The sequence below is a fragment of the Chelonoidis abingdonii genome, chromosome 1 (assembly GCF_003597395.2).
Source record: "Chelonoidis abingdonii isolate Lonesome George chromosome 1, CheloAbing_2.0, whole genome shotgun sequence".
NCBI classification, from domain to species: Eukaryota; Metazoa; Chordata; order Testudines; family Testudinidae; genus Chelonoidis; species Chelonoidis abingdonii.
In genome coordinates, this window is record NC_133769.1 from 151,422,054 (window position 1) to 151,449,529 (window position 27,476).

At 46.4% G+C, this 27,476-nt stretch overlaps 1 protein-coding gene across 1 annotated transcript in view; it reads left to right on the forward strand.

Moving 5' to 3' along the window:
- Positions 1-27,476, forward strand: part of EPHA1 (EPH receptor A1) — a 79,168-nt gene that overhangs the window by 7,615 nt on the left and 44,077 nt on the right. The gene's annotated exons all lie outside the window — the stretch shown is intronic.

A 27,476-nucleotide genomic window follows, 5' to 3' on the forward strand; every position in this document is an offset into this window, starting at 1 on the left:
TTGGGTTAAGATCCAGAGGGTCTGGGTCTTGGGGTTCCCCAGGCAAGGTTTTGGGGGGACCAGAGTGTACCAGGCACTGGAATTCCTGGTTGGTGGCAGCGCTACAGGTTCTAAGCTGGTGATTAAGCTTAGAGGAATTCATGCTGGTACCCCATCTTTTGAACGCTAAGGTTCAGAGTGGGGAATTGTACCATGACAGTGAGAGAGAGAGGTGGGGGAGAGAGGTGGTCTGCTGCTGTGTGAACTTACAAGGTAGCATGCTGACATGGTCTCAGCCCCTGAAAACCCACTCTCTGCCCCCACATACACACAACACACTCTGTCACATTCCACCCCACCCCCAACCCCCATTTGAAAAGCAAGTTGCAGTCACTTGCATGCTGGGATAGCTGGCCATTATGCACCGCTCCCAATGCTGCTGCAAGTGCTGCAAATGTAGGCATGCCAGTGTGCTTGTGTAGACAGACTGCAGCGCTTTCCCTACTGTGCTTTCCGAAGGTGGGTTTAACTGAAAGCGCTCTACATCTGCAAGTGTAGCCATGCCCTTAGTCTTAACCTTAGTCCTACCTTGCAGCTCCCCATAGTGTTTCAGTCCTGGCCTCCCCACACAGCTCTGCCAATGCCCCTCAGTCCTGCCCTGCAGCCCCCTGCTATTCCAGTGCTGGGCTCTCCACACAGCTCTGCCATTGCCCCTCAGTCCTGCCCTGCAGCCCCCCTGTTAATCTCCTGCCATGGGTCCCATTACAAAGGAAATATAATGTTACTTTTTAGTGATTATTGGCAGTTGGTATTTAAATAAGAAAGCTTTCAAATGGATTCATGTGTTGAATCTAAATACAGAAGGAGGAAGAATAAAACTGATGTCCTATCTTGTCTCCTGAGTTCCTCTGTCCCTTGCTGCAAGTGCAGTGTGTGCTTCCCACCCCCAATGAAATACCCATGACAGTACTACTTCCATTCCTAATGATTTTGAAGAATCTTGAACAATTTGAAAATAAGTGGGACTCTCTGTTCACTCCCTCTCAGGGCCTTACTGGTTGTAAACTGAATATATTGAATCATTAATTGACTGTGAACAGTCAGTTGAGAGACTGCCCCAGGGAGAAGCAGTATGGTCTAGTGCAATGATCTCCAACTTTTTTTATGCCCAAGATCACTTTCTGAATCTAAGGGCAACCAAGAATCTACCCCCACCCCTTCCCTGAGGCTCCACCCCTTCCCCAAAGCTCCACCCCACTCACTTCATTCCCCACCCCCATTGCTCACTCTCCCCGACCCTCACTCACTTTCACTAGACTGGGGTATGGAGTTGGGGTTCAGGAGGGGGTGCAGGCTCTGGGCTGGGGCTGAGGGGTTCACAGTGTGGGAGGAGGCTCTGGGCTGAGCCTGGGTCATGGCTTTGGGGTACAGGAGGGAGTGAGAAGTGCAAGCTCTAGGAGGGAGTTTGGGTGCAGGAGGGGGCTCCAGGCTGGGACAGTGTTAGGGTGCAGGAGGGGATGCAGGATCTGGGAGGGAATTTGGGTGCAGAAGGAGGCTCCAGGCTGGGAGAGAGTGTTGAGGTGCAGAGGGGGTACAGTGTGCTGGCTCAGGGAGGGGGCTCAGGGCTGAGGCTTGGGGTGCAAGATGGGACTTGAGATGCTGGTTCATGGAGAGGGCTCAGGGCTGGGGCTTTGGGTGCAGCCTCCTGCCAGGCAGCATTTACTTCTGGCAGCTCCCAACAGGCGGCAGGAGCAGTGAGGCCAAGGCAGTGTACATGCCTACCCTGGCCCCGCACACTCTCAGAAGGGCAAATGCACACCTGCAGTCCCTGGGGGAGGCAATGGAGGGCGCATAGCTCCATGAGCTGCCCCTCTCTGCAAGCACTAATGGGAGCAGCATGCAGAGGGAGACCCCTGGCTGCAGGGCCATGCTGGCTGCTTCCAGGAGCAGCGTGGGACCAGGGTAGGCCTTAGCTGCAGCCACACTGCACTGCTGGAGATCATGATTGACTGGGAGATCCTCTAGGATCGACCAGTCAATCATGACTGACCGGTTGGTGACCACTGGTCTAGTGAATAGAGCCTTAGACTGGAATTCAGGAGACTGGGGTTCTAGTTCTGCTTGTGCTACTGGCCTTCTGGGTGACCTTGGGCAAGTCATGTTGCTCTGTGCCTCAGTTTCCCTATCTGTAAAATGGGAATAGTGATACTGGCCTAATTTTTAAAGTGCTTTGAGTTCTAGTATTATTACAAATCGTAATATGACTCTTCTAGTTGCCAGCACTACAAACTCTGTCCTGACATTTACACATCTCACAGAGTGCTTGGTTTTCTTCTGCACTTATCTGTTACGTACAAACAAAGCAATCATGTTGTGATGGGTTGGATGTGCCAAGACTACTTCTGCTCCTGTTTTCCCTGCCAGCTCAGGACTCCAGCACCCTGTCTTGCAGAGCCAGACGCTCCCGTCTGCTCCAGCAAAGACCCAGGGCCTGAATTACCTGCCCCAAAGCTGCAGGTTTACCTGAAAGCAGCTAACAGAAGTGTGCTTGTCTTTAGCACTCAGATGCCCAACTCCCAATGGGGTCTAAACCCAAATAAATCCGTTTTACCCTGTATAAAGCTTATGCAGGGTGAACTCATAAATTGTTCGCCCTCTATAACACTGATAGAGATATGCACAGTTGTTTGCTCCCCAGGTATTAATACAATACTCTGAGTTAATTAATAAGTAAAAAGCAATTTTATTAATACAGAAAGTAGGATATAAGTGGTTCCAAGTAGTAACAGACAGAACCAAAAGTAAAGTCACCAAACAAAATAAAATAAAATGCAAAATCTATGTCTAATCAAACTGAATTACAAATAATCTCACCCTGAGAGATACTTCAGTAAGTTTTTGGACTCAGGCCACGTCTAACAACTACGGGATAGATATCGAATTAGCTAAAATTGGTTTCTAAAACTGATAATTAATAAAGTCGATTTGTGCGTTGTCCAACCTAGGCACGTTAATTCGATGGTGTGCGTCATGGGTCCAAGCTAGCGTAGATTTCTGAGGCGGTGGCACTGTGGGTAGCCGTTCCGTAGCTATCCATAGTTCCCTCAGTCCTCCCCGCCCCTTTGAATTTCTGGGTTGAGATGCCCAGTGCTGATGGGGCAAAATCATTGTCGGCGGGTGGTTCTGGTACAGCCTCACCCCTCCCTTTGTGAAAGCAGCAGACAACCATTTGCGCCTTTTTTCCCTGGAGTGAACTGAGGCAAACGCCATAGCACAGCAAGCATGGACCCTGCTGAGATCAAGTAAGCGCTATCGTGAACGTTGTCGAACAGACCTCGCGCACTCTACTGCTGTCTATGCTGAACCATGACTGCAAAGGCAGGAGAAGAGGAGGAGGCAGCTACGCAGCGCGGCAAACGAGAGCGATGAAGGACATGGACACTGAATTCCTCCCTAACTCGCGGGCCCCTGCGTTTGGAGCTACTGCTGATTAATGGGGCAGGTTTCTACCCATTGAACCGCCGATTTTTGGGCGCCGGGAAACAAGCACAGACTGGTGGGACCGGCATAGTTTTGCAGGTGTGGACGATTCCCAAGTGGCTGCAAAACTTTCTCATGCGTAAGAGAACTTTCTTTGACTTTGTGACATGCTTTCCCCTGCCCTGAAACGCCATATATACAAGATGAGAGCAGCCCTCACAGTGGAGAGAAGTGAGTGGCAATAGCCCTTCTGAAGCTTGCAAACGCCAGACAGCTACCGGTCAGTCGGGAATGCAATTTGGAGTGGGCAAAAATCTACTGTGGGGGCCTCTGGTGATGCAAGTAAGCCAAAGCAATCGTTAAGCTGCCTGCTACGAAAGGTTTGACTCTTGGAAACGTGCAGGTGAGTGGAAGTGGCTTTTGCTGCAATGGGATTCCTAACTGTGGGGGGGCGATAGATGGAACCGCATATTCCCTATCTTTGGGCCGGCCAGAGCGCCAGGACCACAGTAGTACTGCAAAGGGGTACCTTTTCCAAATGGTGCTGCAAGCACTGGTGGATCACAAGGGACGTTTCAAACCCACAATCCACGTGGGATGGTCAGGAAGGGTCATGATGCTCGCGTCTTCAAGAAGCACGTACTCTGTTTAAACGGCTGCAGCAAAGGAATTACTTCCCAGACAGAAATACCGTTGGGGATGTTTGAAATGCCTGTCCGTTATCCGGTGACCCAGCCTATCCTTGATGCCATGGCTCATGAAGCGCCATACACAGGCAGCCTGGACAGTGGTCAGGAATGCTGTTCAACTAACAGGCTGGAGCAAGTGCAGGATGGTGGTAGAATGTGCATTTGCCGCGTTTAAAAGGGCGCTGGCAAACGTTACTATACTCGCTCAAGAACCTCAGCCAACCAAATGTCCCGTTTGTTATTGCTGCTTGCTGTGTGCTCCAACAATCTCTGTGAGAGTAAAAGGAGGAAGACATTTATGGCAGGTGGGAGCTGAGGGCAAATCACCTGGGCCGGCTGAGTACGAAGCAAGTCAGAGACCAGGGCGATTAAGAAAGCAGGGCACCAGGAGGCGGTGCACCATCAGAGAAGCCCTTGAAAACGAGTTTCAGCACGGGCCGGTACGGGTGTGACTGCTGTGTTTGTTTCCCCTTGATTGAACACCTCCCCCATTTGATTGACTCATTCCCTGTAAAGCACCCCACCCTTCCCCCTTTACTTACAGCTTGGCTGAAGGAAATTAAAGTCAGTATCGTTAAAAAATCATGTATTCTTTTATTAAAAGTCATTCAGTATTGGTTTTAAAAAATCATGTATTGTTTTCTAGTCATTCCCTGTAAGCAACCCACCCCCCCTTTGGATGTATTCCTTTTATTAAAAAGTAATTATAAAAAGAGGCAGAGAATTATCAAGGTATCCCTGCCTGCTGTGCTTTGGGGAGGGATAGGAGGAAGGAAGGCCATTAAGCTCATTTTCAACGTAATGAGAGCCTTTTGCCTTGGACTGTCCAGGGGGGTGGAGTGGGCGGGTGCAGAAAACCCTTCCCACACGCGTTCTTAACACGTCTGTGAGGAAGGATATGGAAACGTAGGGAGCTTTGAGGGTGGTTGAAACAGGGCTGCAGCGGCACTCTGTAAGCGCCGCTGCTTCTTCCTGAGAATCACCATGCGTTGGACATAAACAGTTTTGGAGCACGGAGCAGCTGCAGCAATAGCATCTGCACCGCTGAAATCTTCGCCTACACCCTCTCATCTCGAGCCGTCTCCTCCTATCCTCCCGTTCAGCTGGCATCTTTCCTGTAGCTTTGCTAGCATTCATCCTTCGCACTCATATCTGATGAGCTCTGTCATTGCGTGTTACTTCCATGATTTCTGAGAACATTTCATCTCGTGTTCTCTTCCTCCTCCGCCTTACTGAGCTAAGCCTTCGGATGGCGTTAGGAGGCCGGACAAACTGTGCAGGATGCATGGGGGATGGGAAAAGAGGGAAGAAGTATGTAAAGAGATACATGTTTAAGCAGAACAATGCTTGTTTACTCCTTTCACAGTGAATAACACTATCCACCTACATAGGCAACATGTGATTTCACTACAAGGTCTGCATTTTTGCAATCGTTTAATATTGAAGTGCCTGTGCATCTGCTGTTGGCAGACTGCACAGAAACGGCAGGTCCAGGCATTCAAATTAAGCTTCCATGCTGCCATGGTAAGGCTTTTCCCGTTTGACTTCTCCAGCCGTCATAATACACACAGTTGATCTTATGATGCCTTGTTTCTGTTAGAGGAACCAGCAAACTCCAAACCCCCTCTTTCCCCTCCTCCATCGCATGGCTGCTATCATGTAAAGATCAACTGGTAATGATCGTGGCTGGTACTGGGAAGAATTCCTGCTCGCCAAAAACGCTGAGAAACTCAGCGCTATATTCCTCACGCTCCCCGCTTTGGCTACGAGCAAGGAAGGAATAGAGGCCTGCCCAGTTAGGAAAAAATTGCCAATGTCTGCCCCCTAATTAAAAGTCCTGATTTCAACCAAGGTTACAATGAATGATATAACTCTTCGCTGAAAATACCACCGCAGGATGAAGAACTATGTTTCTGGAATGCCAGCGGTCACCTGGGCCATACAGCGGCTGTGCTTTGTGAAGCTTATGATTCCGAATTACTTCCTACATGCAATGGCGTGGAAAAAGTGTCATAAATGGGGGACCAAATAGGGCTGCCTTGCCAGAAATGTTCTGCAAAAAGCTTTTTGAGTACCTCCAAGAGCGATTCATAAGATAATTTACAAAGGTACACCAACCAGAGGTCGCTTACCGTTGGCTTCAACTGTCTGGCTTGTGGCTTGGGAGGGCTGGGACGGTAAAATTCCCTGGGGTCACAAAAAAGCTCCTGGCTGTTGGGCTAACGGAGGGTGGCAGTTGCTCTCAGCAAGCTCTTCCTCCTCTTCCTCTTCCCTCCTCATCTTCCCCCTCCGCAAGAATCCTCAGCCACGGTTGATATTACACCCCGACCTCTGAAATCCACGCCAGGGGTTGGGGTACTGGTTGCGCAGTCCCTAAATTGCAATGCAGCTCAGCATAGGAAGCAAGCAATGTTTTCGGCCCTGATCCAGACCTTCCGTTGCTTTTTCTCTGGTTTTCTGGTATGCCTCTCTGAGCTCCTTAACTTTTACTCTGCACTGCACTGATCCCTGCTGTGGTCTTTTTCCTGTCAAGTAGAACTTTGGAAATTCTTCAAATATTTTTTCATTTCGTCTTTCCGAAACGGAGTTCCTGTTTAGCACTGAATCCTCTCCCCCATATAGCGATCAGATCCAGTACCCTTGTGCGGTCCAGGCTGGTGCTCTTTTCGATTCTCAGGAGACTGGCATTGTTACTTCTGAATGAGCTCTGCGGTGTTCACCTGTGCGATCAGGCTCCACGCTTGGCCAAACAGGAAATTGAAATTCAAGAAGTTTGCGGGGCATTTTCCTGTTTTACCTGGCCAGTGCCTCAGAGTTCTCTGTTGCTGTCGCAGAGCGGTCAGTGGTGCACTGTGGATAGCCTCCCGGGAGGCCAATAAAACGTCGATTTCTGTGCCACACTAACACTATTCTGGAAGTAACAATATCGATTTTAGCGCTACTCCTCTCGTTGGGGAGGAGTACAGAAATCGATTTAAAGAGCCCTTTATATCAATATAAAGGGCGTTGTAGTGTGGACGGGTACAGCGTTAAATCAATTTAACGCTCTTTAAATCGATTTAAACGCGTAGTGTAGACAGGCCTCAGATTGGACACCTTCCAGGCCTGGGCACAATTCTTTCCCTTGGTACAGTTCTTGTTCCAGCTCAGGTGGTAGCTAGGGGATTCTTCATGATGGCTCCTCTCTCGCTTTGTTCTCTTCCACCCCTTTATCTTTTGCATAAGGCAGGAATACTTTGTCGCTCTGGGTTCCCAACCCCTCCTTCTCAATGGAAAGACACTAGGATAAAGATGGATTTCAGTTCAGGTGACATGATCACATGTCACTGCAAGACGTCATTGCCCACTTGCCAGCACACACGAATACAGGAAGGCTTGAAGGTAAAACAGAGCCATTTGCAGACAATTGTCCTGGTTAATGGGAGTCATCAAGATTCCAAACCACCATTAATCGTTCACACTTTACATAATTACAATAGGCCCTTGAGTTATATTTCATATTTCTTGTATCTGAAACAAGGGTGGTACATTTATACAAATAGGATGATCACACTCAGTAGATTCTAAGCTTTGTAATGATACCTTACAAGAGACCTTTTGCATGAAGCATATTCCAGTTACATTATATTCACTTATTAAATTTCTGTGAACCATATAGACTGCACAACGCCACACGTGCTGTCTGTAAAATGACTTTTGTTTTAGATCAAAACTAAATAAATAAGAGAACAAAAATAAAGACTCTACGAAAAGATGGCGTGGGTTTTTTGTCTTCTCCATAATGTCTGAACTGAACACAAAATAGCAGATGCCTTCAGCAGACTACCAGAAAGTTAAAGATGCACTATGCATAAAATGAAGTGCTGCATAGCCACATGCCATTACCACAGGAAGGGTGTCACTAGTTGGCACCAAGATAATATCTTCATCTGCATAAGATAAGCCTGCATAGCCTGCTTTGGTAATGACTATCCAAAGAGAAGCAACGAAAATAATGTCCCTTCTCTGTGTTTCTCTGGAGCTGGGAATAGTTACAGGGCATGACAATTCCTATGCAATAACCCCACCCCCACCAGTGTGATCACAGTTATATCAGCATAAATGTGCTTGTGTCAGTATAACTTATTCCAGCTTAAGAAGCACAATAAGCTAGCAGAACTGCATCCATACTAGGGCTTTTACCAGTATTACTATTTCGTTTAACCAAAATAGTTATGCCAGTAACACTTCTCAGTCTTTCCCCCTGCCTTGCCACCATCATGTGGCTTTGACTAATATAGTATTCCCAGTTGGCTAATGGGGAGTACTGAATCCAAATGTTCCACTCCAGTAGATTAGTAGCAATATAAACCCCACTTTGGACTCTTGTACACTGAAGAAAAGGTATGCAGCCCCAGCTGTTGAAAGAAAAGCCTAGGATCAGGCAGCAGGGAGTGAGGAGTGCCAGTTTTGAGTTAGGGGATTGGGGAGATGGAGTGGTGCAGAGAGAACAAACTCTGTCTGTTAGTGGCAAAGTAATTTTTTGAGTAGGTGTCACAATGTTTGGTGTGGGAGGGGGAATTTCCCAAAGCCCCAGCTGCTTGCATCAAGAGATTGCATGAATAGCTCACCTTCCATTTAAAAAAAGTTTCTAGCCCTTGTGGTTGCAGAGAAATGCTGGAGAATGTGACCCGCTTGTACCCTAAAGGCTCAGAAATCAAAGGCAAAGAGAAAAGACCATATATTTTGAAATTTTATTATATCTGGGGCCTGACTCATGATTCTTGAACAGAAGGGGTTGGCAATAATAGGTTCATCTGTACATATTGGGCAGCAAATATTCCTGGAGCACTGAGAGATCCAGGTTGCCAGATGGGTTTTATGGAGACTTTTACAGAACAGGCAACAAACACAAACTGTATTTTTAGCCTGCCTGCTTGCAAAATGGCCTGTACAGTACAGCAGAGACTGATAGTGACTTAACTGCAATGTGCATTCAAAAGGCTTCCATGGTTGTACTGGAGTTACTAACAGAGGCCTAGTGAGATAGGAGAGGTGAGAGGCTATTTTGAAAGGACATTGAGCTCAGACTTCCTGAGACAAGGTACTCTATGGTTACTGCTCCAGACTGTTTGATTACTTTTCATTTATGGAACTCCCTGATCTCTGACTCGTATTGGTTTTCAACCAATAAGATTGCAGGGATTTGCTTAATCATTGTGCTGTTATTTCTCAGTAACTGTAATGTGATTAGATGAAAAGTTGCCACAAGCACAAAAACAATGGGCAAAGGCATCCCTTAAAAATTAGAAGTTAAATTCTACTGAGGAAAATAGAATGGCGCATAAACTTTGGCAAGTCAAGTGTAAAAGTATAATTCGTCAGACCAAAAAAGAATCTGAAGAGCAACTAGCCAAAGACTCAAAAACTAACAGCATACATTTTTTTAAAGTATATCAGAAGCAGGAAGCCTGCCAAATAGCCAGTGGGGCCACTAGATGATGAAGGTGCTAAAGAAACACTCAAGGAAGACCAGGCTGTTGCGAAGAAGGTAGATAAATTCTTTGCATTAGTCTTCATGGCTGAGAACGTGAGGGAGATTCCCAAACTTGAGCCATTCTTTTTAGGTGTCAAATCTGAGGAACTGTCTCAGACTGAGGTATCTGTAGAGAAGGTTTTAGAACAAATTGATAAATTAAAGAGTAATAAGCCATCAAAATCAGATGGTATTCACCCAAGAGTTCTGAAGGAACTCAAATGTGAAACTGCAGAACTTCTAATTGTAATATCTAACCTATCATTTAAATCAGCTTCTTTATCACTTGACTGGAGGATAGCTAATGTGACACCAAGTTTTAAAAAGGCTCCAGAGGCAATTCTGGCAATTATAGGCCGGTAAGCCTAACTCCAGTACCAGGCAAATTGGTTATAACTATTGTAAAGAACAGAATTATCAGGCACATAGATTAACCCAGTTTGTTGGGGAAGAGTCAACATAGCTTTTGTAAAGGGAAATCATGCCTCACCAATCTATTAGAATTATTTGAGGGGATAAACAAACGTGGACAAGGGTGAACCAGTGGATATAATGTATTTGGACTTTCAGAAAGCCTTTGAAAGGTCCCTAATCAAGGTCTCATAAGCAAAATAAGCTGTCATGGTCTAAGAGGGAAGGTTCTCTCATGGATTAGTAACTAGTTAAAAGACAGAAAACAAAGGGTAGGAATAAACGGTCAATATTCAGAACGGAAAGAGGTAAATAGTGGTGTGTGTACTGGGACCAGTGCTGTTCAACATACTCATAAATGATCTGAAAAAAGGGATAAACAATGAGATGGCAAAATTTGGAGATGATACAAAATTACTTACGATATTTAATTTTAAAACAGAGTTAAAAAGGGATCTCACAAAACTGGGTGAATGGGCAACAAAATGGCAGATGAAATTCAATGTTGATATATGAAGTAATGCACATTAGAAAACATAATCCCAAAATGATGGGCTCTAAATTATCTATTACCACTCAAGGAAGAGATCTTGTGGATAGTTCTTGTGGATAGTTCTCTGAAAACATCTTCTCAATGTTCAGCGGCAGTCAAAAAAGCTAACAGAATGTTAGAAACCATTAAGAAAGGGATAGAAGATAAGACAGAAAATATCATAATGCCACTATATAAATCCATGGTATGTCCACACCTTGAATACTGTGTGCAGTTCTGGTCACCCTGTCTTAAAAAAGATATAATAAAATTGGAAAAGGTACAGAGAAGAACAACAAAAATGATTAAGGGTATGGAACAGCTTCTATATGAGCAGAGAATAAAAAACTGAGACTTTTCAGTTTGGAAAAGAGACAACTAAGAGGGGATATGACAAAGGGCTATACAATCATGAATGGTGTGGAGAAAGTGAACAAGGAAGTGTTATTTACACTTGCACATAACACAAGAACCAGGGGTCACCCGATGAAATTAATAGGCAGCTGGTTTAAAATAAGCAAAAGGAAGTATTTCTTCACACAACGCACAGTTAACCTGTGGAACTTGTTGCCAAGGGACGTTGTGAAGGCCAAAACTATAGCAGGGTTCAAAATAGAATTAAATAAGTTCATGTAGGACAGGTCCATCAATGACTATTAGCCAAGATGGTCAGGGATGCAGTCCCATGCTTTGGGTGTCCCTAGCCTCTGATTGCTAGAAGCTGGAAGCGGATGACGGGATGGATCACTTGATGATTGCCTGTTTTTGTTCATATTCTCTGAAGCATTGGCATTAGCCACTGTTGGAAAATAGGATACTGAGCTATATGGACCATTGGTCTGACTCAGTATGGCTGTTCTTGCTGGGAGAAATTTTCAGTTTACTTTGTGGATAAAGTAGCAAGAAATGCTTGCTGCCTCTATAGCTAAGCAGACAGAAGACAACTTGAAAGCTCCAGGTTATCCACCACTGATGAGACTGATTTATGGGTGGAGGCAATGAATCCTTTCTTTGCTCCTGTATAGATGTTAGTTTTCAAACATTCTTTATGCCGCAAGTCAACTTAGCTTAGGCCACAGTTTCACCACAAGGTTCTCTAACCATCACCCCTGTCTTGTAACTATTTCAGAGTTAATTGTCTTTTCTCAAGGAGTTTATCAGAGGGTTTAGAAGTATTTTGTCATGTCTATGAGTTTCTGAGCTAGTGAATCCAGTAAAGCATTGTGAGGTCTGTTGTGATATTCTCACAATGCTAAAGACAGATCCCTTGAATTCATTAGGACTCTTTAAATCAAGTCCTTTGTTATTTGTCTTGACTTTTCTCCTAACACACTAAACTGTACAGATTGGCATGGGGTACTTGAACTGACATACTTCAAGAATGACTGAATTGATCCAGTCATGTGCTGTTTTATCTGTTAAGAATTCATCCTGAATCCTAAAAGTAAGCAAACCGATTTACAACACATTTATTATCCTGCTACTTGGTGTGTTGTAGAATAACACAATTTTAAAAACAACAGTAATCTTTTTCTTTAACACAAATAGATTTACATCAACTTTGGATCAAGGGTTATAGTTTTTCTTTCAAAAGTTTACAGCTGAACATTGACTTAATTCAGCTTTCAAACTTTATTATGCAGAAGAAAAATACTACTTTTAACCATCTTAATATAAGTGAAACAAGCACAGAAACAGTTTCCTTACTTTGTCAAAGCTTTTTTTAAACTTGCCCTTTATTTTTTTAGTAGTTTACGTTTAACACAGTACCATGCTGTATTTGCTTCTCTCTTTTTTTTTGGACTCTGCTGCCTGATTGTGCACTTCTGGTTCCAAATAAGGTGTGTGTTTGACTGGTCAGGTTGTAACTCTGGTGTTCATAACTCTGAGGTTCTACTGTAGTTTCATTTTGACATCCGGTAATAAGGGTATGGACCTCATCCCAGTCACCTGAACCCGGTCAGAGTCACAAGGCGGTGAGCAAGTCGCTATCGCTCATTCCAGCCATTATTGTTGTGAAAAGTTATGGCTTGATGCAGGAATTACTGTGTGAAGTTGTCTGGCCTGTGTTACACAGGACATCAGACTTGATGATCACAATGGTACCTCCTGGCCTTGGAATCTATGAATAGGACAACTTCAGCAGTAGACAGAATTGTCAGATTTTCTTTGCTGCTGTTAGTCTGGTGTTCAGTCCCAGGCATTGCATAGACACTGCATTGGTCAATTATTTTCTGCTGGTGGTAGGCGAAGATCAAGGATCCATGACCTGTTAGCAGCCTTTGATTCCATTGACTATGAGGTATTGTTTACATGCCTGCTGACCTTGACAAGGATAGACAGTGTCCCTCTAAAAGTGAGTCAATCCTTCCCTTTCTGAGAGGTCCCAAAGAGTAGTGTTAACTGATTTCTCGTCTGCCTTGAGGGTGCTCTCAAGCAGGATATCGGAGGGCAGTATAATCACTCCTGCTCAATAGGTAGACACTGTCATTAGGGGAGATAGGGAGGCAGTGTGGGCTGTGCTGCCTTCTCTGTACAGCTAAATACCAGCTCTGTGCCTATTTCATCATACCTAGACAGTGCAATTAATCAGCTTTCTCAGTATGTTCCTGAAATAAGGGCTTGAGAGGCTGGCCAGTTGGAAGCTCATTCCAGATAAGACTGAGATAATATTGATAAATTGCAGGGGGAATAACCTATGGAAATTCTATACCTAATATATGTCTGTCCCCCAGCTGATGAGTCTGTCTCCATGTGGCTCTGTGTGGAAGGACTAGCTCAAGGGGTGTGTGTAGGTGTGGGGTTCACTAAGAAGTCCTGGGTGAGGTTGCCTCCTGTGACTCCACTTGGTGTTAATGTGCGGGGCTTCTCAGGTTGGCAGCTCCTTCACCTGGAATAAGATTGCAAGGAAGGTACAAAACCTGGGATAAAACACTGGCAGGTTTTTGTTTGACTTGCAAAATCAACAGCAGCTGGCTGTGGAAATAGGAACACTTCTGCCTTCTCACTCTTCCACTCCTGCTGCTGCTCACCTGCACCAAGTGGGGGAATGCCAATGTTCTTCCTCAGAATAAATATTCAGCTCAGTGAAAAATGAACTGCTTTTGCCATGGGCTGGGGAGGCAAGAGGGGAGAATTCTCTCTACACTAAGGTACTCACTGTAGGGATGAGAGGAGGATTGACAGAAGCACGAGTTGGGAGTGGATGAAAGAGCCATAACTTGAGTTCTCTCTGGTAAATTAGTAATTATTGTGTCCTAGGCTAACTAACTTTGGAGATGAACTTAGAAGCCCAGGATACAGTCATTACCCCATAAACAAGAAGCACTCAAGTTATCATCTAATTAATCCATTGCTATGAAGAAAAGAGCTGCAGTGGCACTCCTGCAAGGATACTGTGTTTCACCATTGGCACAGAATTTCAATAGCTAATCCTGTACTAAAAAGGAGATGACAATGTTGTCTAGCAATTTCTGAGAGGTGATTAACCCCTTTATGGATGTTTGTGCAACGTGCTTCTCACTAGTGCTCTGTAATGGCACATTTCACTAAACTTCCTGTATAACCAGACTCCTCTGTCTTCTCCTGCTCTGTATTCTTCCAAGTGTACTGGAAAGTGTTTGCTTTCTTTTATAATTGCTGACAATGTGCTTGACCCTGTATGAGACACACCATGGAAACCCTTTGCCCTGAAGAATTTGCTTCTTTTGAGGCTGTGTCTGATAGGCTGTAAGTGAACTCTTATGTAGCGCATATGTGGAATTTCATTATTCCACATGCTGCACCCAGTACCACTCCAATAGGAGAAGTATCATAAACTAAAATTACAGGCAAAGTGGAGGTAAAATGCTCTAACACATGGGCACACAAGACTTTCCATGTTCCACTTTGGCCACAGAAATACCAGATCTCAGGATGTTCACTTGGCATTGAGTCAGTCATGTTGTACCAGAGCAGCCACATGTGAAAATGAGTTTCCCATAATAGCTTACAAATGCTAGGACCGTCACAGCTGGCTAACCGTAGATATTGCTCATAGCTTCAGGGTTGGATTTCTGTGGTTAATTCCTTCAGCATTGAACCTGTTCCTGACATAGGCTACACCAGGGGTCTCAAACTCAAATGACCACAAGGGCCACATGAGGTCTAGTCCATTGGCCTGAGGGCTGCATCACTGACACCCTCACCCTCACTGCCCCAGGCCCTGCCCCCACTCCACCCCTTCCATGAGGCCCCGCCCCTGCCCTGCCTCTTCCCACCCCTTCCTTGCTCCTTTCCACCCCCTTTCCCAAAGTCCCCAACCCAACGCTGCCCCTTCCCTGTCACCGGGGGGTACAGGAGGGGTGCGGGATGCAGCAGGGGCTCAGGGCAGGGAGTTGCAGTGCAGGAGGTGTGCAGGGTGTGGCAGGCGGCTTAGGGCAGGGAGTTGGTGTGTGGGGTGCAAGAGGGGTGAGGTGTACGGAAGGGGGTAAGGGTGCAGGGTGCAGCAGGTGGCTCAGGGCAGGGAGTTGGGTGCAAGAGGGGTGCAGGGTGCGGCAGGGGGCTCAGAGCAGGGAGTTGCGTGCAGGAGGGGTGTGGGATCCGAGCTCCAGCCCGGCACCACTTACCTAGTATTACTTCCAGGCTTCCATCTTACTACCATAACAAGAACACTAGCTGCTTTCAGATCGCTGGTCCATAGTAAAGACATAAATAGCTAATGCACTAGTTGCACCATAGGGTGACCTTTTTATTTAACTTGCACTGGTCACTATGGTGGCCAAGTCCATTAGAGACCTTTCCCACGACCAAATGGAAAAATATCCTCTTGCTCCTAGTCTAGATGATGGAAAAAGCAAGAGTGAACAAATGCCTCTTGGATGCTGATCCACAAAGGTACTCAGAGTTAGGTCCTAAATCTAGGATTAGGTGCCTAAGACCCACTTTTAGGCTACCCCTGCTGAACCAGTAGGTCCCTAAATTCACTTGGCACCTAACTTTTCAGGGTAAAAGTTCCCCTGCTGCCTCAGTTTTTGCCTCTGGGCATGCGCAATGCTGCCTCGCTTTAGCCATCTGAACGCCTATCTCCCCTCTGAACCCCAGAGCAATCCATGAACCAGGGGAAAACATGCCCATCTTGCATATGAGTTCTGTTCTGATGAGATGCTGCCTACTGGCTCAGGTCCCATTCAAAATTCACCAGCAGGAGGCACTGCTGCTCACTTTATAGTTTTTATCCCTGAGGTTAGAGCACTCACCTGGGATGTGGGAGATCTGGATTCAATTCCTCCCTCTGCCTGAGGGGGAGAGAGGGATTTGAAACATGGGTCTCCTACCTTTGAGGCAAGTGCTTTAACCCCTGAGCTATGGGATATTCTGATATGGGATTTCCTCAATCTCTTCTGTTAAAGAAGTTCTCCCATGGTTAAATAATTAAAATATGATTAGAGAAGGCGGAATGAACACGGGGTCTCCCACCTCCCAGATGGGTGCCCTAACTACTGGACTACAGAGTCACAGTCTCTCTCTGACCCAGTGACTGTTTCACTGTGAATAATTACTATTAAGTCAAAAACAGCTGGGTAAATGTTGCTTAGACATTGTGGCTCAGGCTGGAGCTCAGGCTCTGAAGCTACCAAGGCACACAGTGGGATATGTATGCAAGGCTCTTTCTCCTCTCTGAGGTGTGTTGGGTTTTTTTGATGGGAATGGGAGGTTGATCTTTGCCTGCAAAGTAGGCCAAAGTGGATCTATGTAGCAGGGGTAGATGTGTGTGTGAGAGAGACAGACATCATGTGGGAAGGTGGTGAGGGACATTGTAGGTCAAAGTCAAGATGATCTGAGAAAACTCAGGCTTGTCATGACAACTCATTAGGCTTGGGCTATGACCTATTATATAAGTTATCATTGTTCATCTAGACCTCTCCCTAGGCAGTTAACAGTGTTGAGTCCATTATCAAGTCTGGTAGAAATTTGGTTTCTCGATCCTATTTTTGCCAGATAGAACAGAGCCTTTGCCTCTTTCCGGTGCTTAATTTATAATAAAAAAAGTGCTGTGGCTCAAGCATTTTTTTACACTCATAACTGATGCAGCAAGCCCAATGGTACCGGGGCTAATTAAGCACTGCCTCTTTCTAAGATTCTTTGTTTATATCTTTACCTGACGCTAGAACTCAGGACACAATTTACATTTTCTGCACATACCGTTTTGCAAATTTTTTAAAATGGCAACAAAATTTCCAGTGTCTGTTTCCATTTGGATCTTTATGCCTTTGTGGGAACTGCCCAGATATGATTTTTTGCACATATTCTGTACAACTTGTGCTTATGTAGTTCCCCTACCAGTCTTTCTCCCCCCTTACCTTTCCACCCCCGGTCTCCACAGGTCATGTTGTGGGCTCTTGGGAATGTAGAGAACTGTCAGAGAGCAAACTGTCTAACTTCTCTTAGAATATTGTGGGCTGCAGAGCTTGAGAATAGTGCCCTAAATTCCCCTTAATGGCATTACAGCACACTGGCCCCGTATCTGGGCCATGACCTGCTGACTCCCATATTTTGAAAGGTGATCCTAATCCCACATCCATTCTTGATCTGCCTCCACTGTGATCATACCCAATTCTAGAATGTCTTTAAACCTGAATATATCCAGTGCTAGTCCTCAGTCAGTGAAAACAAAGGGCTGATCTCTTTACAAGTCTTGCTTTCTGGCTCCATGTTGCTCTATGATCAGAATTTTTAGTATGCCTGTGTAGAGCAGCATTATGCAGTTCGTAGACACTAAGGCCAGAAGAGACCTCTGTGATTATCTAGTTCAGTAGTTTTCAAGCTTTTGTACTGGTAATCCTTTTCACACAGCAAGCCTCTGAGTGCAACCCCCCCCCCCTTATAAATTAAAAACACTTTTTGACATATTTAACACCATTATAAATGCTGGATGCAAACTAGTCGGGGTCCTGACCCCCAGTTTGAGAACCCTGATCTAGTTTGACCTCCTGTATAACACAGGCCATAGGACTTCCCTGAATTAATTCCTCTCTGAACTAGGCTAGAGCCATATTTTTTTAGAAAAACATCCATTCTCCATTTAAAAATTGCCAGTGATCAAAGTTAAATCATTAAATACCATATCTAAGGCTCTCCCAATTATTCGCAATGGCCAGAGTTCAGATTCAAGACCAGTCTTCTCCAAAGGCTGCCTTTACTGATTTACTGCTCAGCTCACTGCTAATAATCCCCTGAACAAATTTACCTCCCGGCCATTCTCCTGACATAAAATCACACTTGCTCAGGGAAGCCCAAGCCTGTTGTGCTGCTTCCGCCTGTCTATGAGCACTAATGGTACTTTTGCTAAAATAGCTTTCTTAAGAGCTATTCATTCACTTAGCACTCTGATGGTAACCTTAAACCTGGTTTATCCTGGATTTGTCCTTTAGCTGACCAAATGCCTTTGGGCACAACAATGGCAAGAACTTGGCTCTCTTTCTGCATTGTTCTTAAGTTATTTAGCCAAGACTTGCTTAATTAGGAGCCTAAAAGTAGGTGCCTAAATAAGAGGGCTGATTTTTCAAAAGTATGGAGTACCCAATCACTTTTTTTGATCCCAAGTGGAGTGGATAAGGTGCTTAGCCCTCTTTGAAAACCAGGTCCCTAATGTTAGGATGCTGTCTTGAAAATCTCGGCCCTGCTTCTAAAAACTCTTAGATGCTTCTCATGAGTTCTAATGCTCTCTGTAGAATCACAAAAGCATGATTCAGACTCACTGCTAAAATGGCCCTTTCTCTGTTTTTCCCTCTCTTCCTAAAGCAGCATCAATTCTTTTCCTCATTGCCAACCTATGGTGATTGGAGCAATGGTAGAGTGTAGAGATAAAATGGAAAGATAACAACTGTTTTAGAGGAGATTAATTCAATACCACCAGAAGGCAAGCTGGAAGGGCAAGTAGTTTAGAGTGATTGAGCCAAATTTCACCCACACAATTCTGCAAGGACATTGAATTAATAAGCATTGCATCAGAGGCACAAACTCTGATTGGCTGCTGATGTTCCAAGGACATGACACTGCTGCCTAGCAACTAGTGAGCTGATTAACCCTTTAATCAATGTTTCATACTTCACAGTTTGCTGAATGTAAATGTTGAACTGATTAATGGGAAAAATCGTGGGTGTTAATAGGTGATGACTTCATTCTGCTTTGCTTTATCCATCAGTCTAACTTGTATAGGGTCTGTTGACAGTTTCATTGTTATTTGTTTGCAGGTGGGGAAAACTCGGTAGTTTTGTCCCAAACTTTGGGTAAAATTTTCAAAAGCACCTAAGGGCCTAAGTCATATTTGAAACTGTTCCCTTTTGTGTACACCGACATTTGGGCTACAATAGAAAGCTTTGGAATTTCCCAAGCATATTTGTCACTGAAGCCCCCTGCCCCCTCCCCCCAAGCATCTTCCACTGGACTGCCATCCAGTCCATGGGAGTCTTTACATAGATCTCATTTTAGCTGAGTGTTGTCTGTAGCTGGACCATGGCCTTTCTTCACCTATCCTTGTAACTAACTTCCTGTACTTTAGAAAATATCTTTCCGAACCTTTCCAGCCACTGCCACCCTTCCCCTCCCTCAAACATGTATACAAAATCACTAAGCCAGCTTATGGTACTCATCTGAAATGCTACACTTAAATACCTTGCCTGTGGCAAACAGTGCAGCGCAGTTGCTGGGCCTCATATTCCCAGGCTAGTAGAGACCATTGTGATCATCTACTCTGACCTCCTTTATAAAGCATACTCATGTATTTTCCAACACATGCAGGCATACAGCCATACTGTATAGCAGGGGTCGGCAACCTTTCAGAAGTGGTGTGCCGAGTCTTCATTTATTCACTCTAATTTAAGGTTTCGCATGCCGGTAATACATTTTAATGTTTTTTAGAAGCTCTGTCTCTACAAGTCTATATATTATATAACTAAACTATTGTTGTATTGTAAAATAAACAAGGTTTTCAAAATGTTTAAGAAGCTTTTTTAAAATTAAGTTAAAATGTTGATCTTTGGCCACCGGCCCGCTCAGCCCGCTGCTAGTCTGGGGTTCTGTTCACCTAGGCCGGCAGTGGGCTGAGCAGAGCCTGTGGCTGGGACCCCAGCTGGGAAGGGTCCAGCAGCCAGAACCCCAGACTGGCAGCAGGCTGTGCGGGGCTGGCAGCCGGGACCCCAGACCAGCAGTGGGCTTAGTGGCTCAGCCCACTGCCACTCAGGGGTTCCATCCACCGGCTCCTGCCAGCTGGGATCCTGGCTGCCGGACATGCTAAGCCTGCTGCCGGTCTGGGGTCCTGGCCCTGCCCACATACAGTGGGTACCTACCTTCTCCCTGGTTCTGGCCCATTCTCTTCCTCTCTCTGCACTGAGCTGAGGGTGAGGGTGCACTGAGCACAGGGCTGGGGGTGAAGGGTCTGACCAGGAGCTAGAATGGAGGAGGAGGCTCAGGGTTGGGGCAGGAGATTTGGGTGTGGCGGCACTTACCTGGGCAGCTCCCATTTGGTGCGAGGGGTGCAGGTGGGAATGTGAGGGTGTGTGTGCAGGGGCCCCTGTTTGGTGCTCAGGGTGGGGGTGGGGATGTGGGGGGTGCAAGAGTCAGGGCAGGCTGGGCTGGATGTGTGTGGGGGTGCCAGAGTCAGGGCTGGGGTTGTGGAGGTGGGGGTGTAAAGGAGTCAAGCAGAGGGCTGGATGTATATGAGGAGGGTACAGGGCTCAGGGCAGTGGCCTGGAGAGTAAGTGGGGCAGAGGGCTCAGGGCAGAGGGCTGGGTGTGTGTGAGGGGGCGTCAGGGCAGAGGGCTGGGGGGATATGCCCCTATTCCACCCACCACCCCCCTTCCCAAGGCCCTGCCCTCACTTCTTCTCTGCAGACCCCAGGACTCCCGTGCCCCATCCAACCCTTCCCTGCTCCTTGACTGGCCCCTCCAGAGACCCCCCGCCCCTAACCACTCTGCCCTGGATCCCATCCCCTATCCAACCCTCCCTGACCCCTGACTGCCCTGCCCCTTATCCAACCATCCTGGCCCTGGACCCCTTACCATGAGGCTCCAAGCAGCATGTTCTGCTCCGTGCAAAGCCAGACACGCTGCCCCGTAGGAGCAGGCAGCCCCACCCCTCAGAGCACTGTGCACGGGACGGCATGGCTCCAGGGGAGGGGGGAGCTTATCTGCCTCCCTGTGGAGCCAAACACTACCCCACAGGAGCACGCAACCCCGGCCCCCAGAGCTCTGCGCACACAGCGGCATGGCTCCAGGGAAGGGGGAATGGCGAGGGAGGGGCTGGCAGCTTGCTGTGCTCAGCTGGGTGCTCCAGCCCAGGAGCGTGGACCCCGCAGCTTGCCGTGCCAGGAGAGTGGGCCATTTGCCCACCCCTGCATTAGGGTGTGCCTGGGCACACCCAGCACACCCCGTGCACACGCCCATGCTCCTGCCCCTGTGGGGGGCAGGCAGAGGGCGGAGAAAAGTGGGCTGGGCTGGGCAGGATTTTTAATGGCTACTGCTCCAGCAGGCAGCAGCGTGCCATTTAAAATCGGCTCCCATGCTGTCTTTGGCACACGTGCCATAGATTGCCAACCCCTGCTGTATGCAGAAAACCTTCCAAAAGCCTATTTCAGTGTAATGAACTTGAAAAATACATCACAATGTTCCCATGTCTCCCATCTACCCACCCATCCCTGTCCTCTATCTCATCATGTCTCCAGAGTTAAGTTCAAATCTATACCATTCTCGATGTGTTTGCCTCAAATGGTGTATGACGTTATAAAAAGCAGCAAAGAGTCCTGTAGCACCTTATAGACAGGGCCGGCTCCGGGCCACAGTGCGCCAAGCGCGTGCTTGGGGTGGCACGCCGCGGGGGGCGCTCTGCCGGTTGCTGGGAGGACGGCAGGCGGCTCCGGTGGACCTGCCGCAAGCCTTTCTGCGGACAGTCGGCTGGTGCTGCAGCTCCAGTGGACCTCCCACAGACGCAGCAGCTCCACCAGAGCCGCGGGACCGGCAAGCGGCAGAGCGCCCCCCGCGGCATGGTGTCGTGCCTGGGGTGGCGAAATTGCTAGAGCCGGCCCTGCTTATAGACTAACAGATGTATTGGAGCATGAGCTTTCGTGGACGGATACCCACTTCGTTGGATGTGAAAGTTCATGCTCCTATACGTCTGTTAGTCTATAAGGTGCCACAGGACTCTTTGCTGCTTTTTGCAGATGCAGACTGACACAGTTACCCCTCTGATATATGACGTTATAGTTATTGCCTCTCCCTGGGCTTTGCGGTTTCTCTTTATTCTTTATTTTCTTGCGCCTTCAAGGTATTCCAGCTTCAGTTTCTTCTGTCTCTTTCAGTGTCACTGGTGAGACCTCATCTAGAATACTGTGTGCAGTTCTGGTCTCCCATGTTTAAAAAGGATGAATTCAATCTGGAACAGGTTCAGAGCAGGGCCGCCCAGAGGATTCAGGGGGTCTGGGGTCTTCGGGGGCGGGGGGCCCCCGCTTCAGCAGTAATTCAGCAGTGGGGGGGTCCTTCTGCTCTGGGACCCGCCACCGAAGTGCCGCAAAGACCCGCAGCCAAATTACCACCAAAGTGGGATCCGCTGCCGAAGAGTTGTGTCTTCAGCGGTAATTCGGCGGTGGGGGTTTCTTCCGCCCCAGAGTGGAAGGAGCCACTGCCGCCGAAGACCTGGAGCAGAAGAAGCTCTGGGGGCCCAGGCTCTGCAACAGTTTTCTAGGGACTCCAAAGCAAGTGAAGGACCCTGCTCAGGGCCCCTGAAAAACTTTCGTGGGTCCCCTGCGGGGCCTGGGGCAACTGCCCGCTTCGCCCCCCCCCCCCCGCCCGCGTGCCCTGGTTCAGAGTTGGCTACTAGGATGATCGAGGAATGGAAACTGTCTTAGAAAGGAGACTCAAAGGCTTGGCTTGTTAGACCTAACCAAAGAAGGCTGAAGGGGGATATGATTGCCTCTTTATAAATATATCAGAGGGATAAATATCAGGAGGGAGAGGAATTATTAAGCTTAGTACAATGTGGACACAAGAACAAATGGGTATAACTGGACACTAGGAAGTTTAGACTCGAAATTCGATGAAGGTTTCTACCATTAGAGGAGTGAAGTTCTGGAACATTCTTCCAATGGAGTAGTGGGGGAAAAAGAACATATATGGTTCAAGACTAAGTTGATAAGTTTATGGAGGAGATGTATGATGGAGTTCTAATTTTGGCAATGATTGATCTATAATTATTAGCAGGTAAGTATGCCCAATGGTCTGTGATGGGATGTTAGATGGGGTGGGATCTGAATTACTACTGAGAATTCTTTCCTGGGTGCTGGCTGATGAGTCTTGCCCACATGCTCAGGGTTTAACTGATCACCATATTTGGAGTCGGGAATGAATTTCCTCCAGGGCAGATAGGCAGAGCCCTGGAGGTTTTTCGTCTTTTCTGCAGCATGGGGCAGGGGTCACTTGCTGGAGGATCTCTGCACCTTGAGGTCTTCACCACGATTTGAGGACTTCAGTAACTCAGACATAGGTTAGGGTTTGTTACAGGAATAGGTGGGTGATTCTGTGGCCTGCATTGTGCAGCAGGTCAGACTAGAGATGTCATAATGTCCCTTCTGACCTTAAAGTCTATGAGTCTATGAGTCAGGTTTGCAGTTAGTTAACCTTTATGGTCTTCTCTTTCCCCACTCCACTACCTTGATCCTCAACCTACTTTTCATCCACTTTAGTCTCTGTATTGCTAAAACACACCCTGTGGTACCCATGGTTGCTCCTGGACCTCTGTGGCAGGGAACATGATTGTTTATGCCAATGAGAAACAGTCATTGACAAACTCTCAGCCTAGTGATTGGTGATTCCCGGTAAATTCCACACAAACAGCAGGCAGCTTGCTGAACACTTCACAGACAAGGGACATAACAGTGAATCTTGCTGATCTTAAACACAAAAAGAAGCCTACAAGAAGTGGAAGATTGGATAAATAACCAGGGAGGAGTATAAAAATATTGCTCAGGCATGCAGGAGTGAAATCAGGAAGACCACATCACAAATGGAATTGCAGCTAGCAAGGGATGTTAAGAGTAACAAGAGGTTTTTATGGGAATGTTAGCACAAGAAGAAGGTCAAGGAAAGTATGGGCCCTTTACTGAATGGGGAGGCAACCCAGTGACAGAGGATGTGGAAAAAGCTAATGTACTCAATGCTTTTTTTGCCTCTGTCTTCTTCAAGGTCAGCTCCCAGACTGCTGCACTGGGCAGCACAGCATGGAGGAGGTGAACTGGGTCAGGACTATTAGAAAAGCTGGATGAGCATAAGTCCATGGGGCCGGATGCACTGCATCCGAGAGTGTGATTGTAGAGCCATTGGCATTATCTTTGAAAACCCATGGCGATCCGGGAGGTCCTGGATGACTGGAAAAAGGCTACAGGCCAGTCAGCCTCACCTCAGTCCCTGGAAAATCACAAGAGCAGTCCACGAGGAATCGATTCTGAAGCACTTAGAGGAGAGAAAAGTGATCAGGACAGTCAGCATGGATTCACCAAGAGCAATTAGTCCTGACTAACCTAATTGCCTTCTATGATGAGATAACTGGCTCTGTGGACGAGTTGAAAGCAGTGGACATGTTATTCTTGACTTTAGCAAAGCTTTTGATACAGTCTCCACAGTATTCTTGCCAGCAAGTTAAAGACGTTGGACTGGATGAGTGGACTATAAGATGGATAGAAGCTGCTAGATCGTCGGGCTCAACAGATAGTGATCAATGGTCCATGTCTAGTTGGAGCGGTATCAAGCGGAGTGCCCAAGAGTCGTCCTGGGGCCGGTTTTGTTTCAATATCTTCATTAATGATTTGGAGGATGCTGTGGATGCACCATACAGCAAGTTTGCAGCTGACACTAAACTGGGAGGAGGTAGATGTGATGGAGGGTAGGGATAGGATACAAAGGACCTAGACAAATTAGAGGATTGGGCCAAAATAAACTTGATGAGGTTCAGCAAGGACAGTGCAGAGTCCTGCACTTAGGTGGAAGAATCCCATGCACTGCTACAAACTAGGGACCAGGCGGTTAGCCAGCAGTTCTGCAGAAAGGATCTAGGGTTACAGTGGTGAGAAGCTGGATATGAGTCAACAGTGTGTCCTTGTTGCTAAGAAGGCTAATGGCATTTTGGGCTGTATAAGTAGGAGCATTGCCAGCAGATCGAGGGACGTTGATCATTCCCCTCTATTACACACTGGTGAGGCCTCATCTGGACTACTGTCTCGATTTTGGGCCCGCACTACAAGAAGGATGTGGAAAATTGGAAGAGTTCAGCAGAGACAAACAAAATGATTAGGGGATGGAGCACATGCTTTTGAGGAGAGTCTGAGGGAACTGGGATATTTAGTCTGCAGAGAGAGAATGTGGGGCGGGGATAGGATAGCTGCTTCAACTACCTGAAAGGGAGTTCCAAGAAGATGAGCTTGCTGTTCTCAGTAGCAGATGACAGACAAGGACAATGGTCTCAAGTTGCAGTGGGGGAGGTTTAGGTTGGATATTAGGAAAAACTTTTTCACTAGGAGGGTGGTGAAGCACTGGAATGGGTTACCTAGGGAGGTGGTGGAATCTCCTTCCTTAGAGGTTTTTTAAAGTCAAGTTGGGATGATTTAGTTGGGGATAGGTCAACTCTGATAGTCTCTGATTCTATAAACAAGACTTAAGGGCAAGTCTATACTTAAAACTCTGCAGCGATGCAGCTGCACTGCCTTAGTGCTTTAATGAAGGTGCTGTAAGTTGATCGGACAGCTTCTCCCACCGACTTATCTACCTCCTCTCAGGGAGGTGGATTAACTATGTCGATGGGAGAAGCTCTTCTGCCAACCTAGTGCTCTCTGCGCTGGAGGTTAGGGTGGGTATAAGTGCGTTGTTCAGGGGGTGTGGATTTTTCACACATCTGAGTGATGTAGTTATATCGATATAGGTCTGTAGTGTAGACCAGACTAAAAGAAGAAGCTACCCATAGCTGCTGCAGACTATCAGAATAAATAATGTATGATTTCCTGTGGAAAAGTGGCTTTCAAATAGCCAACATGATGCTGAATCTGAGCTTTATTCCACCAGTGTAAATCAGGAATGATTCCCCTGAAATTGATGGAGTTAAATCAGTGGAAATGATAGCCAAATTAGGTCCCTGGGTATAATGAGGCTGTGCAGGTTTCAGCTGCAGCAGAATATTTGTCTTTCAGATAAGACTTTGCTGCAGGTAATATGAATCTGTTACCAAAGTATAACTTCCTCCTGAAGAAATAACGGTTGGTCAACCTCTCCTGTGCTGCCTGCTGTATGAAAACTGTCCCCAAACCATCTCTCTATTATGGGGTCTCTTGTCTCTGCCTGTGTTTCCAGATGTTCATCAGGTAGGTGCCATTGCAGCACCATGCTGGCTGAAAGGGTTAAACATTAATCATTTATGTAAGCAGTCTTCCAGTTTCCTGAAAAGAATTAAAACATATTTATGAAAAACAATAAGCAAGAGGAGAGTGTTTCTACAAGATGCAACTAAACACATTAGTCTGGATTGTCACTGACAGATTTACACAATTAGTAAACCATCCAGTAAATCTTTTGCTTTCTTTTGCAGCATAGAAAATGCTTATTTACTTTAAAATTCCCCATGAGCTAGCTGTGAGCCCAGATGCTAACTGAATGGTGTGGCAGCTATGTGTTTCCACGCACAAGGAGTAACCGTATACTTTAAATGAGTTATTTTAGACTAGGATTAAGAAAGAAAGCCCTGTGATTGACCCTCCCACAATGAGATTCTGTGACAGACCCATATCCTCACCCACTCTACTCTCCAAGCTGCTGTTGCCTTTGTCGAGGGGAGATATGCTAGAGTCTGATACACCTTCAGGTGACACAATTTTCAGAGGCAGATGGGAGGCACTAGATATACTCACTACATACCCATAGGTCTCAGTCAGGTTTGTACTTGGCACCGTGCAGCCGCTACGCATGCTGCCACAGCTACACTGCTATTTATACTCATGCTAACTGAATGAAAGCCAGCATGAAGATGTGTACATAAGCAGGGGAATCACACCCCTTGCTTGTTGTGTAGACATAGCCAATACCCAGTCTTGGTTTACAAATTGCCAGTGATGGAGATTACGCCACAGATGTATTCCATATTATTCCAAAGGTGATTACCTTCATTGCTAAAATTTGGTGTTTTATTTCCCGTCTGAATTTGTCATGCTTCAACTTCCAGCCACTGGATCATGTTACACCTTTCTATGCTAGATCGAAGAGCCCATTATCAAATATTTGTTCCCCATCTGTAGGTACTTTTAGACTGTGATCATTACTCATTAACCTTCTCTTTGTTTAGCTAAATAGACTCCAGGAGCTCAGTCTCTCACTAGAAGGCATATTGTTTAATCCTTTAATAATTCTCATGGCTTTTCTCTAAACCCTCTCCAATTTCTCAACATCCTTCTTGAACTGTGGACACCAGAACTGGACACAGCATTCCAGCAGTGGTTGCACCAGTGCCAAATACAGCGATAATATAAACTCCCCACTCCTACCTGAGCTTCTCCTGCTTATACATCCAAGGATCACATTAGCCCTTTTGGGGTAGCATTGCATCAGGAGCCCATGTTCAGGGGAAGTGGTGAGTCATTGTCAGCTAGACCTGAGTCAGACCCAGATTGCAGATCATATTTATTTCTCCATGCTCACAGTGTTAAGGCCGGCTCAAAGCTCTGAACCAGAAGCAGATTTTGTTCATTATTCAAGGCCTTGAGGTTACTCAGGATCTGAGTCCCAAGTCTGCAGAGACTTGGATCTTGTAGGTCTGTTTTATTGCATATTTAAGTGTTATATGTCTCGTCTCTGTATAACAT